Raw genomic sequence first — 15,623 nt, forward strand, 5'->3', positions numbered from 1 at the left:
ACAGACTTTTTATTTAGATGTTTCACTTAATATTATTCTTCATTGAAGCAGAAGACACAGTAGCATTGACATGACGTAGAATTTCGAAAAGATTCGGTATTTTTTTCTTTCAAAAGCTACATTGAATCTGAATGATCCAAATGGTTCCTCCATCAGAAGAAACTCCTTTGATGAAGAGAAACGAAGTCCGAGGGAATAAGGAGGAAAGGTGTTTGTCTTATACCCACAGCTTTGTTTGTATGTTTGTGTGTATGAGTACTGGAGAAACAGGTTATTGGATTTACTGTAAGCAGTTTCTTTCTGCTGGGTATTTTGATACACAAAGTAAATTCCCGCAGTCTGTTTATTTTGACGCTATCGGTCAATATCCACAACCAATATCTTGGATGTTGATCGTGATTGGCCGAAACTCGTCCTTAGCTCACATCATTTATTGATAGCAATGATTTTTCATAGAGATTCTTCCCGTTAGATAAAATAACTCTAACGTAATAAATAGATAAATGAGTAAACAGATAAGTAGATAAATAATAAAATAAATGAATAAATGAACAGACAAAACACCTAAAGTTTATGATGACCAATGAAATTTTTTTTCTTCTATATCTTTTGCATGCATCTGCTCCTACGTTCTCCATATTCGTCCCCTCACATTTTTTTCTTCTGTTTAAAAAAGAGAGGCGCACAGGAAAGACTGTAAATAATCCGATTAAATGGAAAAACCGTCTTCAGAGTTGATGAGAAACAACCCTTCGGTGCCCCTGCAGGATCCCTTGAAGAAGACGAGTGTGGTCTACCGTTACATATGCCCCGTCCGAGGATGCCTCGGCAAATACGTCGGTATGACCTCCATGCGTTTCTCCAAGCGAATCTCCTGCCACGCTCAAGAAGGGGCCATCTTCAACCACGCCAGGACTGCTCATAACAAACGGATAAAGAGAAATGATATTATTCCTAATATCGAAATAATAGACCAGACAACGGATCCCCGACGTCTGCGCCTCCTAGAAGCCCTCCATATAGGCAAGGAGAAACCAAATCTTAACATCACCCAAGAAACGTTTCTCCTTCCCACCGCCGCCCGGAGAGCAGCGAACGACCCCCCGACAATACCAGATAATCAGGAGCCCCCACGGGATGATAGGATTCCTGCTAAGGACGGAATTCCTGTCGTTCATCCCCAGGCACACTACTGTGGCGCTCGCACGAGAGAATCCCCGAGACCTTCTAGGCGAGATCCACGACTTCGTCCAAGACCGGCCCGACCAATGAGAATGCAACTCTAGGTCCGAGCCGCTATAATTACCGGCCCCGACATGAACTACGCCAACGGAATAATACCAGCACTGACGACGACCCCTGCTTGACCTGGACCTGATATCCTGTTCTAATAAAAGATTACCTTCAGCATTTATAATTTTTTGAAAATTCCCAATATGAATATTGGTCAGTTACTCAGAAACATCGCTGAGCTTGAGAAGCGAATTGTAAGGAAAATAGAAAAAACAATATATAAAATCAACTCGCTTAATTCTGCCATTCTTTTTAACAGTATTTGCCTAAAAGAGGGTCTTCTACCAAAATAACAATAATAATAATAATGGCTATTTCAGCCGCGTTTATTTTGTATAGAAGTTTCCCTAGTCTTCTATACAAAATAAACGCGGCTATAATAGCCATCATTTTCAATGAAAACTGTATTGATGAAGGTCTTCTTCCAGCATATAATAATAATAATAATGACCATTAATGATAACAACATTAATAATCATGGTCATCATCAACACAACAGGTATATAACTGTACAATGAACAATCATTTTAGCATAAATGTAATAAAGAAGATGTACATTACACTGATGGAAAAAAATTAAAGAAAATGCAAAAAGTATCAAGAATAAATGTAAAAGAAACAGACAAACTGAACAGAAATCAGGGACGTCGGAAAGAGAAGCCAAATCGACAGCGAGAGAGAGAGAGAGAGGAGTTATTCGATATGCAAAACCAATTTGCTTTACAAGGTATGCATAAACTACAATATATACCATGTAATCCTTTATATATATATATATATATATATATATATATATAATAATATATATATGATAGATATATATATATATATATATATATATATATATATATATATATATATATATATATATATATATATAGGTATATATTTATATTATTATTAATTATACATTAAAATAAATAAATATAATTATATATTATTATATATATAGATAAAATATTTATAATATATATATATATATATATATACTAATATAAATAATAATTATTATAATATATTATATATATATGTAATATATATATATAATCTGCTGTCAGTTTTAAGTCATAAGCAAACAGCATTAGCGACAATGCAACAGGGCAAATTGATAGCGTTAAGAAACAAAACTAGAGGAGAGACTCCTGTACATGAAGGTTCTACCTCTAAAATTTCAAAAGGGAACGAAAAACTTTAAATATGACACACGATGAAAAAAACAAAATTAAAGAGGATTATAATCATTATTATTACCATAAGTATGCAAAGCAAATAAATGGATGGTGAAACGAAAACAAGCATAGACAAAAGTAAGACCGACCTCCGGGACAGAAGAAGTAGCTGTTCGCCACAACGCTAAACCTTCTGACGGGAGAAGCCGGCTCCCGAAGAGGAAGCTTCCACTTCCAACTGCTATTCAAATCTCGTATCGCTGCTGCTGTAGGGAAAAAGGAACTCCGATATAACATTTCTGATGTAATGGATATAACCATATATTATTTATAATATATAATATATATATATATTATATATTAATATATATTTATAATATATAATATATATATATATCATATACCATATATATATATATATATATATATATATATATATATAGATATATATATATATATATATATATATACTATATATATATATATATATATTATATATATATATATATGATTTATTATATAACGAAACGATGTGGAATTAAATATGAAATAAGAACTAATCAAATAATAATTTTACTGCTCTCTGCTTTTATTGCCGATTTAACCCTGTTTTTATTTATGTAAATATTGAATTGTGAACATTATTTTAGTTAAAAAATTTCGTTCGCTTTCTTTAGTTCAAAACTCGTTGGTGTTATTGTATCTACGACTTATTTTCTCAAAGTCCTTTCCTGTGAGCAGTTCAGCTTTCCGTTGGCCCAGGGGTGGCCCGCTAGTTGCCGAAAATGGAAACGATGTTAGTATCCACGGTCAGACTAGGCGAAGCAGTACAGCGTTGGGTCGTCTGCCAGATGTGCTCTGGACGTGACCTGGTTTGACCTCTCCTTCTACCTCTCTCCTCTTCTCTTCTCTCCCTATTTTTCATGAAATGGAATTTCCGTTCCTCAACGAGCTAATGAAGAATCCGAGATTCCTTTGCAGATTCGCTTTCACGAAAGGCTGTCCCGTGCAAAATATGTTTCCTGGATTATCTTCTTCCTATAGTTACACTTTCCTGTGGTCTTGCTTTCTCTTCTAACTTTATTTGTCTGTCACTTAATTCTTTGTTTCGCTTATGTTTTTAATTTACTATTTTTGTTAATGAATTGTCTTTCTGATACTGATTTCTTGACGGTTTCTTTGTTTATATTATTAGATTTTTTTTGTCCTCTTGAATTTGTCATTATTTATCTACCACTCTTTTTCCATATCTCTTTTTTTTCCTTTTCATGACTTTTTTCTTCACTTTTCCTTGCCTTCCAATCCTTCCTGTTATGGTTGTTTATTTTATTTTATTTTATTTTATTTATTTTTTGAAGCCACTTCCACTTTATCACAGTTCTCTCGCTGTTTCTATTTAGTGTCCCTCTTCCTCTTACAAATTTCCCTCCTCCTCCTCCTCCTCCTCCAGTCTATTCGCCTGTTCTTCGAATTCCTTTCCTTACAAATTCTCCCTCTGCCTAACTTCCATTCCTGTCAAACAGTTGTTTCCTCTCTCTACTCGCTCTCTCTCTCTCATTCTCTCTCTCTCTCTCTCTCTCTCTCTGGTGTCTTTTTCTGGCGATGGCAATTCGTCCGGAAATAGTGGGCGGATTTGGGGATTAATCCTCTAAAGGGGATTTATTTCCTTTGGGAGGACTTCGGGAAATGTTTGAGAATGTGAAGAATTTGTGTTAGGGTTCCTTTTGGGTGTTGGGAGACTCATGCATTCGGTTTTTATTCACTTGTTTTTGTTGTGTGTCTTTATCTCAGTTTCTGAAAATCCTATGATTTTTTTTGTTTCAGAACAGTTTCATTTTGCGTAAGATTTTTTTTGGTTTCAGCTTTAATATTTAGCGTTTTGCTTTATATATCTACCTCAGTAATAGCACTGACGCAATATCAGTTGCTTAGATAAAAGCCTCTCTCTCTCTCTCTCTCTCTCTCTCTCTCTCTCTCTCTCTCTCTCTCTCTCTCTCCTTAAGTTTATCCATGTTTCCTTAGGTGTGGCGAATCGTTTAATTCATGTATATCCAGTTATCGAAGGATCCATACCTGTAATTAGGTCACACACGCACACATAATATATATATATATGTGTGTGTGTGTGTGTGTGTGTGTGTGTGTGGTATATACACACACACACACATACACACACACACACACACACACACACACACACACATATATATATATATATATTAATATATATATATATATATATATATAATATATATATATACGTATATAGCATATAAATCATGCTGTTCTTCAAGCATTGTATGAATAGACAACGAATCGATAAAAATGGGCACATACCCATGTATATTCATACATAAAAAAAAAGTACGTACGTTCGTCTACGTATGACCTACTTGCCATATCATTACACGCACGTTTTAGGATTCCCTATCACACAGAGGGTGAATTAGAACTTTAAAAAGAAATTTTTTACTGGCTGCCCTTGCATATGTCTCTTTCCAGGCATTATGCTGCATTTACTCAGAGAGAGAGAGAAAAAAAGAGCCATTGCGAAAACAAATCACTATTTGAGTTATGTGAATGAAGACATTTCTGAGAATTCCTCTGCTTGGACTGAAACATTTAATTACGATGTTCATTAGACGCCAATGACGCCTTCATCAGAAATATCATTTTGTTGTACTTACCAGCAACATGGGTCCTGGGAAAAAAGCCATTTGGAAGCTGTTGTTCCTCTCTCTTCCTTTCGGTAGTGTTTTAACGAATTTCAACCTTAAATTTCCAGTGTTCGTCAGTCCGGGGAACACAAATGCATTTTTGGAATGGAAAGGATGTCACAAAGGTGATGCATCAGACGAAAGCGTGAATATAATGATGTGCAATTAGGCTATGTATGTGCACAATTATAAATTTATAATTATGATTTATGCGAGCGCTGTCATTACATTCCCTTTTAATTAACACGAAGAGGAGAAAGAAGAATGAGAAATACAAAAATAAAAGTATTAACTTCTCTTGTATATTCGTCATGACGGCATTCCATTCTTTTAGTTATTATGTTCCTAAAAAGGTAAATAAATAAAAAAAAACACTTGTCACGTTTGTAGAGAAATTCCAGTAAACAATCTATTTTCTCTGTTGTTCGTGGAATATTTAATTACGGTCTTCATTACATTACATCTTAATGAAAGCTTCATTTGAAGTTATCAAGTTTTCATTTCTATAACAATGGAGTTGGAGGAAGGCACTTTTCCTTCTTTGTTATATTCGCACAGGAATTCCTTTGTCTTGTTTGCAAATGAAGTGTACATGTGTGGAGTTTCAGTATTTTAGATGTTTTTTCCAATTATTTTTGATTTAGTGAAGATTGTTCTTTTCTCTTTCGCCAGTTCAGTACTTTTATTCTTGTGCTCACCCGAAAAATTTATTCCTTATTACATACAAAGCATTTCTCTCTCTCTCTCTCTCTCTCTCTCTCTCTCTCTCTCTCTCTCTCTCAAGATTACCATTGTCTTCGTTTGGGATAGAGAGAATTCTGAATTTTTGGTTAATTAACAAAATCTCTCTCTCTCTCTCTCTCTCTCTCTCCTCTCTCTCTCTCTCTCTCTCTCTCTCTCATCCAATTATGTTTTTCCTTTTTGACTTTCCCTTTTTCTTTCCGGAACCTGAGGTTGTTCCACAACTCTTTCCGGACTCTTCCGAACGATAATAATTCGTCTAGAAATTGTGGCAGAAGGATCTGATTAGTGGTTCCTCGGGTCTTACATATCCTCCGGATGTCCTCAACAGAGAGAGATGAGAGAGGGGAGAGAGATGGAGAGAGAGAAGAGAGAGAGAGAGAGAGAGAGAATTTTCATTTCAGAATTTCAGAATTTAAAAAGATTTTGGATCGTTGATTTCGTAAGAGTGCTGTCAATCCGTCTCATTTCTAGGTGATTATCTTTCTTCTCAATCTGATATGAGCAATACTGGAGTCGATCTACCGAGCAAGAAGGCAATATCATGTGGATAGCCTTTTCGACTGTAGGGTCCAGACAACACCATGACAAGGAAATACAAAGGTAAATTGGATAATAGTCGATAGCGTAGCAAAAGAGGACAGCAAGAGAACATTACTACAGCGTAAGTGTTTCTTAGTGAGTCCAAACATTATACATTTTGCCATCAAACAGCGTAAGTCCGAATGTCCCCTAAGGATGAGGAACCCCGTATATGCAAACGCTTGGAGGGTCATTGTGTAGAAAATTGGAGAATGGTGGTTATGCGGCCATTATCGTTCGTTATGCAAATGACTGAGACAAAAGAGCTCTCTCTCTCTCTCTCTCTCTCTCTCTCTCTCTCTCTCTCTCTCTCTCTCTTCTCTGTTATGATTGCGATCACAGGGACTGGAAGCTGGAAAGCGCCTCCGACAAATGCGCTGGAATTTGTGGATGCTATATTTGGCTTCTGCTTTTTGATTCTTGTTTTGAAGCCAGAGGGATCTTAAAGAGGCTGCTGAGAGAGAGAGAGAGAGAGAGAGAGAGAGAGAGAGAGAGAGAGAGAGAGAGAGAGAGAGAGAGAGATTTTGATGCAGCATTACATGGGTACTTTTCATGTTAAATGGGGCTTTTTGCTATCATTGCTAAGGCATGCGTTAATGCGTTGTCAGATCACATGCATTATATATATATATATATAATATATATATATATATATATATATATATATATATATATATATATATATATATATATATATATACATATATATATATATTATATATATATATACTATATATATATATATATATATATATATATATATATATATAATGTGTGTGAGTGTGTGCGTGTGTTTGTGTGTGTATGTTTGTGTACTGGCACACATAACCCACACCACTGACAGACACTGACAGCCAAGCCTCAAGACAAACCACATAACCCAAATTGTCGTAATTTCCCGTTTCTTGTCCTCAGATTCCCGTGTTGGATGCCGTGGAAGAGAAAGGGAAGCCTTTTAATTCCCTCGTAAAGTGTCCCTAAGTATAAGGGCCACTTTACGGCGAAAGGAAAGGCCGTCGTTTAAATGAAGGATATCTCAGCGCATTAATGTCATTGTTTGTTTGCCTCTGCTTTATTTAGGTATGACGGAGAGCGCTGGAGAGCTAATGGAATGAAACAAAGGCTTGAGGTACAGAGAGAGAGAGAGAGAGAGAGAAGAGAGATTGAAAAACTTGGAACGATAGATGAAAAAAAATTGATAAAAAAGAAAAAAAAAGAGACAGAGAGAGATGAGAGAGAGAGAAGAGAGAGGTTTTTCGAGAGAGAGAGAAGGAAGGAAAGGATAGAGAGGAGAGATTGGAAAAAACTTGGAACGTATTTTATGGGATTGAAATTGATAAAAAAGAGACATACAAAGAAGAGAGAGAAGAGAGAGAGAGAGAGAGAGAGAGAGAGAGAGATAGTATTACCAGATATACAGGACATAGCAATAGATCTTCTTTTTCTCGGCTTGATTCCTAGTCGGGGTCGCATTTTTCATGAGTCGTCTGGGCCGTTGTTTCTCGTGTTTCCTCGAGCGCAGGATCCCGTCTTCTCTGAGGCCTTCCTGGAACTGAACTGAATTGTTGTCCTAAGCGAAACATTCTTAGGCCGAAAGAAGATAAGAAGAAAAAAGACGAATTTATAAAGAATAATAATATATAAATGCATAGATAGATAGATAGATATATAGACAGATAGATAGGATAGATAGATAGATAGATAGATAGATATTTAACGAAACTGAATGATGGTCCTCAGAGAAACGAATTCGGGCGGAGAGAAAATGAGAAAAGATACGATTTCATAAACGAAATAGTTTTAGTAGGACAGAAAAAAAGAAAGTTCCTCCACGGCAGCGATTGGTAGTCACAAGAGGTCATTTCGAGGAAGAAATTATCTGTTCTTGTCCTCAACGACGCCTATTGTACCTGGTAAGCACCGCTGTTCCCCTTTGGGTGCCAGAAGGACATATTGTTGTTTCCGCTGTTGTTCTCGGGGAGTGAGAGCGTCTAATGTGGCCCCGTTTTCGTTTCTATCGGTTGGAGGGGTTTCCCCCAGGGAAGGGGGAGGGTTGGGGTAGGATGGGATGAGGATGAAGGGAAAGAGGAGCGAGAATGAGAAGAGTAAGTGGGGACAAAGAGAGACATGGAAAAGAGGAAAACATGGAGAAAGTCCAAAAGGAAAATAAAAGACAGAATTATCAAAGTGATAAAAGGAAAATATTGACGATTCATGGTGTAGAAATCAGTTATTGAGAGGCAAGAAAAATGTCGGTGGTGGAATAGAAGGATGTGTGAGATTATGAAAACGAGAGAGTGACTGGATTCTCATGAAAGTGGGCGTGTTAAGTCTCCAGGGTATAGATGCTAAGTTATGGGATGAAAACAGGCCATTAATGAAGCGTGGAATGTTTTATTATTGTGCGTGAGTTATAAATGAGTGGGGATAGTGAAGGACTTCCTTGGCGTTTGGTTAATTTATTATATGGGATTTTAAGTTGACGCGTTTTAAACACCTCCGTGAAATGACTAATTAAACAATTCGCTTCGTTCTAGAGGAAGAAATTGTAACGAACCGTGAGTTTTATGCACGATATTTTTTATCCCTGTGATATTTATGAACTTTCGTGACCCGTGATCTGATGACGGCGAACTCCAATTAACGTAATTGTAATTCGTGGGATTAGACGTCATTTGCCTACAATTTGCCTGAATAGCTTAACGTGAGACATGAAGCGTTTTAAAAATAGTAACACAACACTGTAGCTCCCCCACCCTCCCCCCTCCCCCCCCAAAAAAGGGGGCATTTTAAATTTCCGAAAGATGAATAAAATGCCGTTTGGTGGCACCATCGCGAAAGGTCAGGGGACTCGGAATTTGAGGGGCCAAAAGAGGCCACGGGATTTTCCCTCTGGGATGGAAGACCTAATCTCTCTCTCTCTCTCTCTCTCTCTCTCTCTCTCTCTCTCTCTCTCTCTCTCTCATGGAAATGGGACTGGAAAATGAAATGTGGAATTTGTAGGTAATACGAAATAAAGATTCCATAAAATAACGAAGATGTTTCCCCATTCCAGCATCGTTAAAATGAATTATTTACGTCTCAGGATCTTTGACACCCATTTAGTGTCCATCCCAAACCTATAAGCTATAGTAATCAACCATTGTGACATCTCCATTTTCTTTCATGTTCTCCAGAGCAGGCAAAAAAAAAAAAAAAACTCAATTTTACATATCCATTAAATAGATAAGATAGTGATTTACTCCTTGTCTCAAAGTCAGGCAGTTTCTAATATCTACTGCATAATGACAAAGAAAGGCGCTGATTGAATTAGTACTAAATAAAATGGCCTTATTTGGTTATGACCTCAATTCATCCAGTCTCCCTTCCTTGAATAAACCATCTCTTCACATCCAAAAACAAACCCGTTTCTTTTTTTATTTTCCCGCCAAATATGATGGCAAATCTTCCAAACCGTTGAATTTATATTCCCGCCAAATATCAGTCTGAGTTCCACCCAAAAAAACCGCCTTTTTATTTTCCTCGACTTTCAGTTACCCGACTCCCTTTCGTTGGAGCGGAATTCGTCCATAAATTTTGATGTATCTGAAAGGACGATTTGTAAGCGAGGATGTCTCTGGAGAGAGAGAGAGAAGAGAGAGAGAGAGAGAGAGAGAGAGAGATTCTCTATATCGTTAGTCCTGGTTAAGGAAGAATTCACGTATGAATTTCGTCCAATTTCTTCATAGGAGTATTTGGAATCGATTAAGTTGCCAAGTCAAGTTGTGTAATGAAATGGAAATAATTAATATTTCCTACGTTCTTATTTCTTGCTCTAAAAATTATTTTGATTAGGTAACGTTAAAATGCTGGAAACAGAAATTGAAAAAAAATAATGTAAATACATATTACAGGTACAACCTTTCGATGTGCATCTGTTTTTTGTTCAAAGATGGTTTTTCTTCGCCTTCAAGTTGATCTATTTATCAAAAGCTGATTCGTTTTCCATATAAACTTTTCCATTGCATCCCCCTTCCAAAAAAAAAAATGAAGCAAGGAAACCCGTTGGTGATGGTAATTGCTTCATAGCAAAGAAAGAGAAAGGAAAAGGAAACGCATCTTCGAGAAGTTCTGACCAAACAAGGAGGCTTCGCGGAACCCGTGGTTGGGAGGTGCCCTGTTCTCGCAAGCTGGTTCTAGAATCGTCGGCCGTGTTGTTTGGAGCGCACACACGCCGCCTTAAGTGCGCGGCGGGAGAAAACGTTCTTCAGCACGAAATATGATGCAATATTCCGTCGAGAGTCTTCTACGAAGTTCTAGTAATCTCGGGAGCCTGTGGACGTTCGCCGTAGGCTCCGCCCCCAAGAGCCTAGCTGTATAAATACGATGGTCGTAGCAGCAGCAGCAGAGATTGTCAGAGAGATATTCTCAGTAAGAGCCGCAGTCAGATTATCAGTGACAGATCAGCAGCAGCAGCAGAGATCATCCGAGAGAGATAAGAGAAAAAGGGACCGACGAAGGATCAGAAGAAAAGTTGCTCGAGAGTTGGTTGGATAATACTGGTCTAGTCGTCTTCAGGAGTGGACGACCGTGTTAACTCGACGTTGAGCAGACTTCAGAGAAGAAAAGGTCCTGCTAGAGGTTTTTGGGAGTGCCTGCCTTTCAAGTATCAAGAGTAGACTATTTTCTGCAATACGGAGTCAAGAGGACGTCTGCAATCACCGTTTTCCCTTTGTGAAGCCATCGCTTCGAGTTGCTTAAGTAAGCAGCAAGTATTGAATTACCTCACTGTTCCCCCCGTTCATGCAGTGTAAGATTCTATTCCTTATGTAAATAGGAGATACCATTCTGCATTTACCTGTGTTAGTAAGCTTGTAAATAAACCTTTGTTGTGTTAGTGTTTCTTTCTATATTCGTATGCCCAATTTCAACTGTTGGTGTTGATTTTTTTTTTTTATTTATTTCATATCAAACCTGAAGCGGACCTCTCTCAGAGGCCGTAACACCCGTGCAACAGACCTCCTACCAAACATGAAATCAGTGTACGTCGAGAACTCCCTTGGTTGCAATTGTTTTTTTTTCAGCATTTTATTTTACTCGACTTCCCTCTCTCTTCTCTCTCTCTCTCTCTCTCTTCTCTCTCTCTCTAATCTCTCTCTCTCTCTCAATTATCCAGCTCGTTTTTCGCCCGAGCGAGGTCCTTCCATATATTGAGATATGCATATGCAAGGAGTATTTGCGAGTGCATAAGTCTTGAGAGAGAGCGAGAGCAACAAACAATCCAGCAAAAATGCGAGATAGGAAATTTACGACCTCTTAGGCTAATAACAAAGCCACTTCTCTCTCTCTCTCTCTCTCTCTCTCTCTCTCTCTCTCTCTCTCTCATGGAAATGGGACTGGAAAATGAAATGTGGAATTTGTAGGTAATACGAAATAAAGATTCCATAAAATAACGAAGATGTTTCCCCATTCCAGCATCGTTAAAATGAATTATTTACGTCTCAGGATCTTTGACAAACATTTAGTGTCCATCCCAAACCTATAAGCTATAGTAATCAACCATTGTGACATCTCCATTTTCTTTCATGTTCTCCAGAGCAGGCAAAAAAAAAAAAAAAAAAAAAAAAAAACTCAATTTTACGTATCCATTAAATAGATAAGATAGTGATTTACTCCTTGTCTCAAAGTCAGCCAGTTTCTAATATCTACTTGCATAATGACAAGAAAGGCCGCTGACTTGAATTAGTACTAAATAATGGTTTAATTCCATCGTAAGATCTGGTTATCGATGAGAAGTGATTATACGATAAATAAGACGAATAATGCGGAGTTTTTGTGTTTACAGTATCTTCCGTGTACGTAGGGGGTAGGCCTCATCAGCTGTATAGGCCTATCACTCGGGTAAAATAATATATATAAGAAAATGTACCTCATAAGACAATTATTGTTGATTTTTACTCCTGGGATTTATTTACGTATTAATTAATTTATTTATTTATGTTTTTTTTGTTTTTTTTTACGAAAACTTTAATTTCAAGTTATTATTATGGAATGTATACAGTATCAGGTTAGATCTAAAATTGTACCTTCTTGTAGCAACAACAACATGAATAATTAAATAAATGGCCTTATTTGGTATGACCTCAATTCATCCAGTCTCCCTTCCTTGAATAAACCATCTCTTCACATTCCAAAACAAACCCGTTTTCTTTATTTTCCCGCCAAATATGATGGCAAATCTTCCAAACCGTTGAATTTATATTCCCGCCAAATATCAGTCTGAGTTCCCACCAAAACCGCCTTTTTATTTTCCTCGACTTTCAGTTACCCGACTCCCTTTTCGTTGGAGCGGAATTCGTCCATAAATTTTGATGTATCTGAAAGGACGATTTGTAAGCGAGGATGTCTCTGGAGAGAGAGAGAGAGAGAGAGAGAGAGGAAGAGAAGAGAGAGAGGAGAGAATTCTTCCTATATCTGTTAGTCCTGGCTTAAGGAAGGAACAATTTCACGTATTGGAATTTCCGTCCAATTTCTTCATAGGAGTATTTGGAATCGATTAAGTTGCCAAGTCAAGTTGTGTAATGAAATGGAAATAATTAATATTTCCTACGTTCTTATTTCTTGCTCTAAAAATTATTTTGATTAGGTAACGTTAAAATGCTGGAAACAGAAATTGAAAAAAAATAATGTAAATACATATTACAGGTACAACCTTTCGATGTGCATCTGTTTCTTCAAAGATGTTTTCTTCGCCTTCAAGTTGATCTATTTATCAAAAGCTGATTCGTTTTCCATATAAACTTTTCCATTGCATCCCCCTTCCAAAAAAAAAAATGAAGCAAGGAAACCCCCGTTGTGATGGTAATTGCTTCATAGCAAAGAAAGATAAAGGAAAGGAAACGCATCTTCGAGAAGTTCTGCAACAAGGAGGCTTTCGCGCCCGTGTTGGAGGTGCCTGTTCTCGCAGCTGTTCTAGAATCGTCGGCCGTGTTGTGGAGCGCACACACGCGCCTAAGTGGCGGGAGAAACGCAGCGAAATATGATGCAATATTCCGTCGAGAGTCTTCTACGAAGTTCTAGTAATCTCGGGAGCCTGTGACGTTCGCCGTAGGCTCCGCCCCCAGAGTGCTGTATAAATACGATGGTCGTAGCAGCAGCAGCAGAGATTGTCAGAGAGATATTCTCAGTAAGAGCCGCAGATCAGATTATCAGTGACAGATCAGCAGCAGCAGCAGAGATCATCCGAGAGAGATAAGAGAAAAAGGGACCGACGAAGGATCAGAAGAAAAGTTGCTCGAGAGTTGGTTGGATAATACTGGTCTAGTCGTCTTCAGGAGTGGACGACCGTGTTAACTCGACGTTGAGCAGACTTCAGAGAAGAAAAGGTCCTGCTAGAGGTTTTTGGGAGTGCCTGCCTTTCAAGTATCAAGAGTAGACTATTTTCTGCAATACGGAGTCAAGAGGACGTCTGCAATCACCGTTTTCCCTTTGTGAAGCCATCGCTTCGAGTTGCTTAAGTAAGCAGCAAGTATTTGAATTACCTCACTGTTCCCCCGTTCATGCAGTGTAAGATTCTATTTTCTTATGTAAATAGGAGATACCATTCTGCATTTACCTGTGTTAGTAAGCTTGTAAATAAACCTTTGTTGTGTTAGTGTTTCTTTCTATATTCGTATGCCCAATTTCAACTGTTGGTGTTGATTTTTTTTTTATTTATTTATTTCATATCAAACCTGAAGCGGACCTCTCTCAGAGGCCGTAACACCCGTGCAACAGACCTCCTACCAAACATGAAATCAGTGTACGTCGAGAACTCCCTTGGTTGCAATTGTTTTTTTTTCAGCATTTTATTTTACTCGACTTCCTCTCTCTCTCTCTCTCTCTCTCTCTCTCTCTCTCTCTCTCTCTCTCTCTCTCTCTCAATTATCCAGCTCGTTTTTCGCCCGAGCGAGGTCCTTCCATATATTGAGATATGCATATGCAAGGAGTATTTGCGAGTGCATAAGTCTTGAGAGAGAGCGAGAGCAACAAACAATCCAGCAAAAATGCGAGATAGGAAATTTACGACCTCTTAGGCTAATAACAAAGCCACTTCTCTCTCTCTCTCTCTCTCTCTCTCTCTCTCTCTCCAGCGAGACTTAATCCTTGCATATGCATATGAGAATTTGTGGACGGATTCCGTTCAAACGAAAAATGGGCCGTATAATTGAGCCGGTTAAGATGGGGAAAGTTCAGTAAAATAAAATTAAGAGAGAGAGAGAAGTCATGGCAGTCGACTGTGGTTTTGGTGGAAGCGGCGATGAATATTCTGCGAAAAGTCATATAAATAAATATATATATATATATATATATATATATATATATATATAATATATATATATATATATACATATATATATATATATATATATATATATATATATATATATATTCTTCCCATCTTTCATGCGAGAGAAAATAAAGAAAACCAATTTTTTTTTACTTTTAAATAAAACTGAGGCGAAGGAAGGCTGTCTGGATGAGTCGTGAATCAGGATTGGTTGATGTCAGAGTCATAATCATGGAAGGTAATTCACCTATGGTAGATTCACATCAGCAGTGCATCTTATGTCTAGGGGCAGTCTCTTACGACGCTCCTGATTGGATGTTGATAAGCCAATCACAGGGCTGGAAACTCTCAGTCTCTCTCGAGAGAGTTCACATAGCAAGGATGTATATTCCACCTCTCCTTGGGGATCGTCTCTCAAAAGTATCCCTCAGGAGAGGTGGAACGTACATCCTGCCTTTGTGAACTCTCTCGAGAGACTGAGGGTTTCCAGCCCTGTGATTGACTTGTCAACAGGCAATGAGGAGCGTCGTAAGGGACTGGCCTAGACATCAGATGCACGGGTGATGTGAATTTACTATAGTACAAGTAATGAAGCTTTATTGGTCAGATTCTCCAGATCTTTGGAACGCTTATTTCTTGGATGTCATTTCGTTGTGAGTCAGTTTCCACTGAAATCCTTCGAAATCTCGAAAGGATGAAGGATGAGGACATCCTCCTGTCTCGTGTTGAGCTTCGAAGTCGAGTCGGGGGGAGAATTCGCAGATCGAGTTCCTGAATACGTTTTTAAAAACAATTTACGACGTAGTTTTTAAA

The sequence above is a fragment of the Macrobrachium nipponense genome, chromosome 26 (genome assembly GCF_015104395.2).
Source record: "Macrobrachium nipponense isolate FS-2020 chromosome 26, ASM1510439v2, whole genome shotgun sequence".
NCBI lineage: Eukaryota > Metazoa > Arthropoda > Malacostraca > Decapoda > Palaemonidae > Macrobrachium > Macrobrachium nipponense.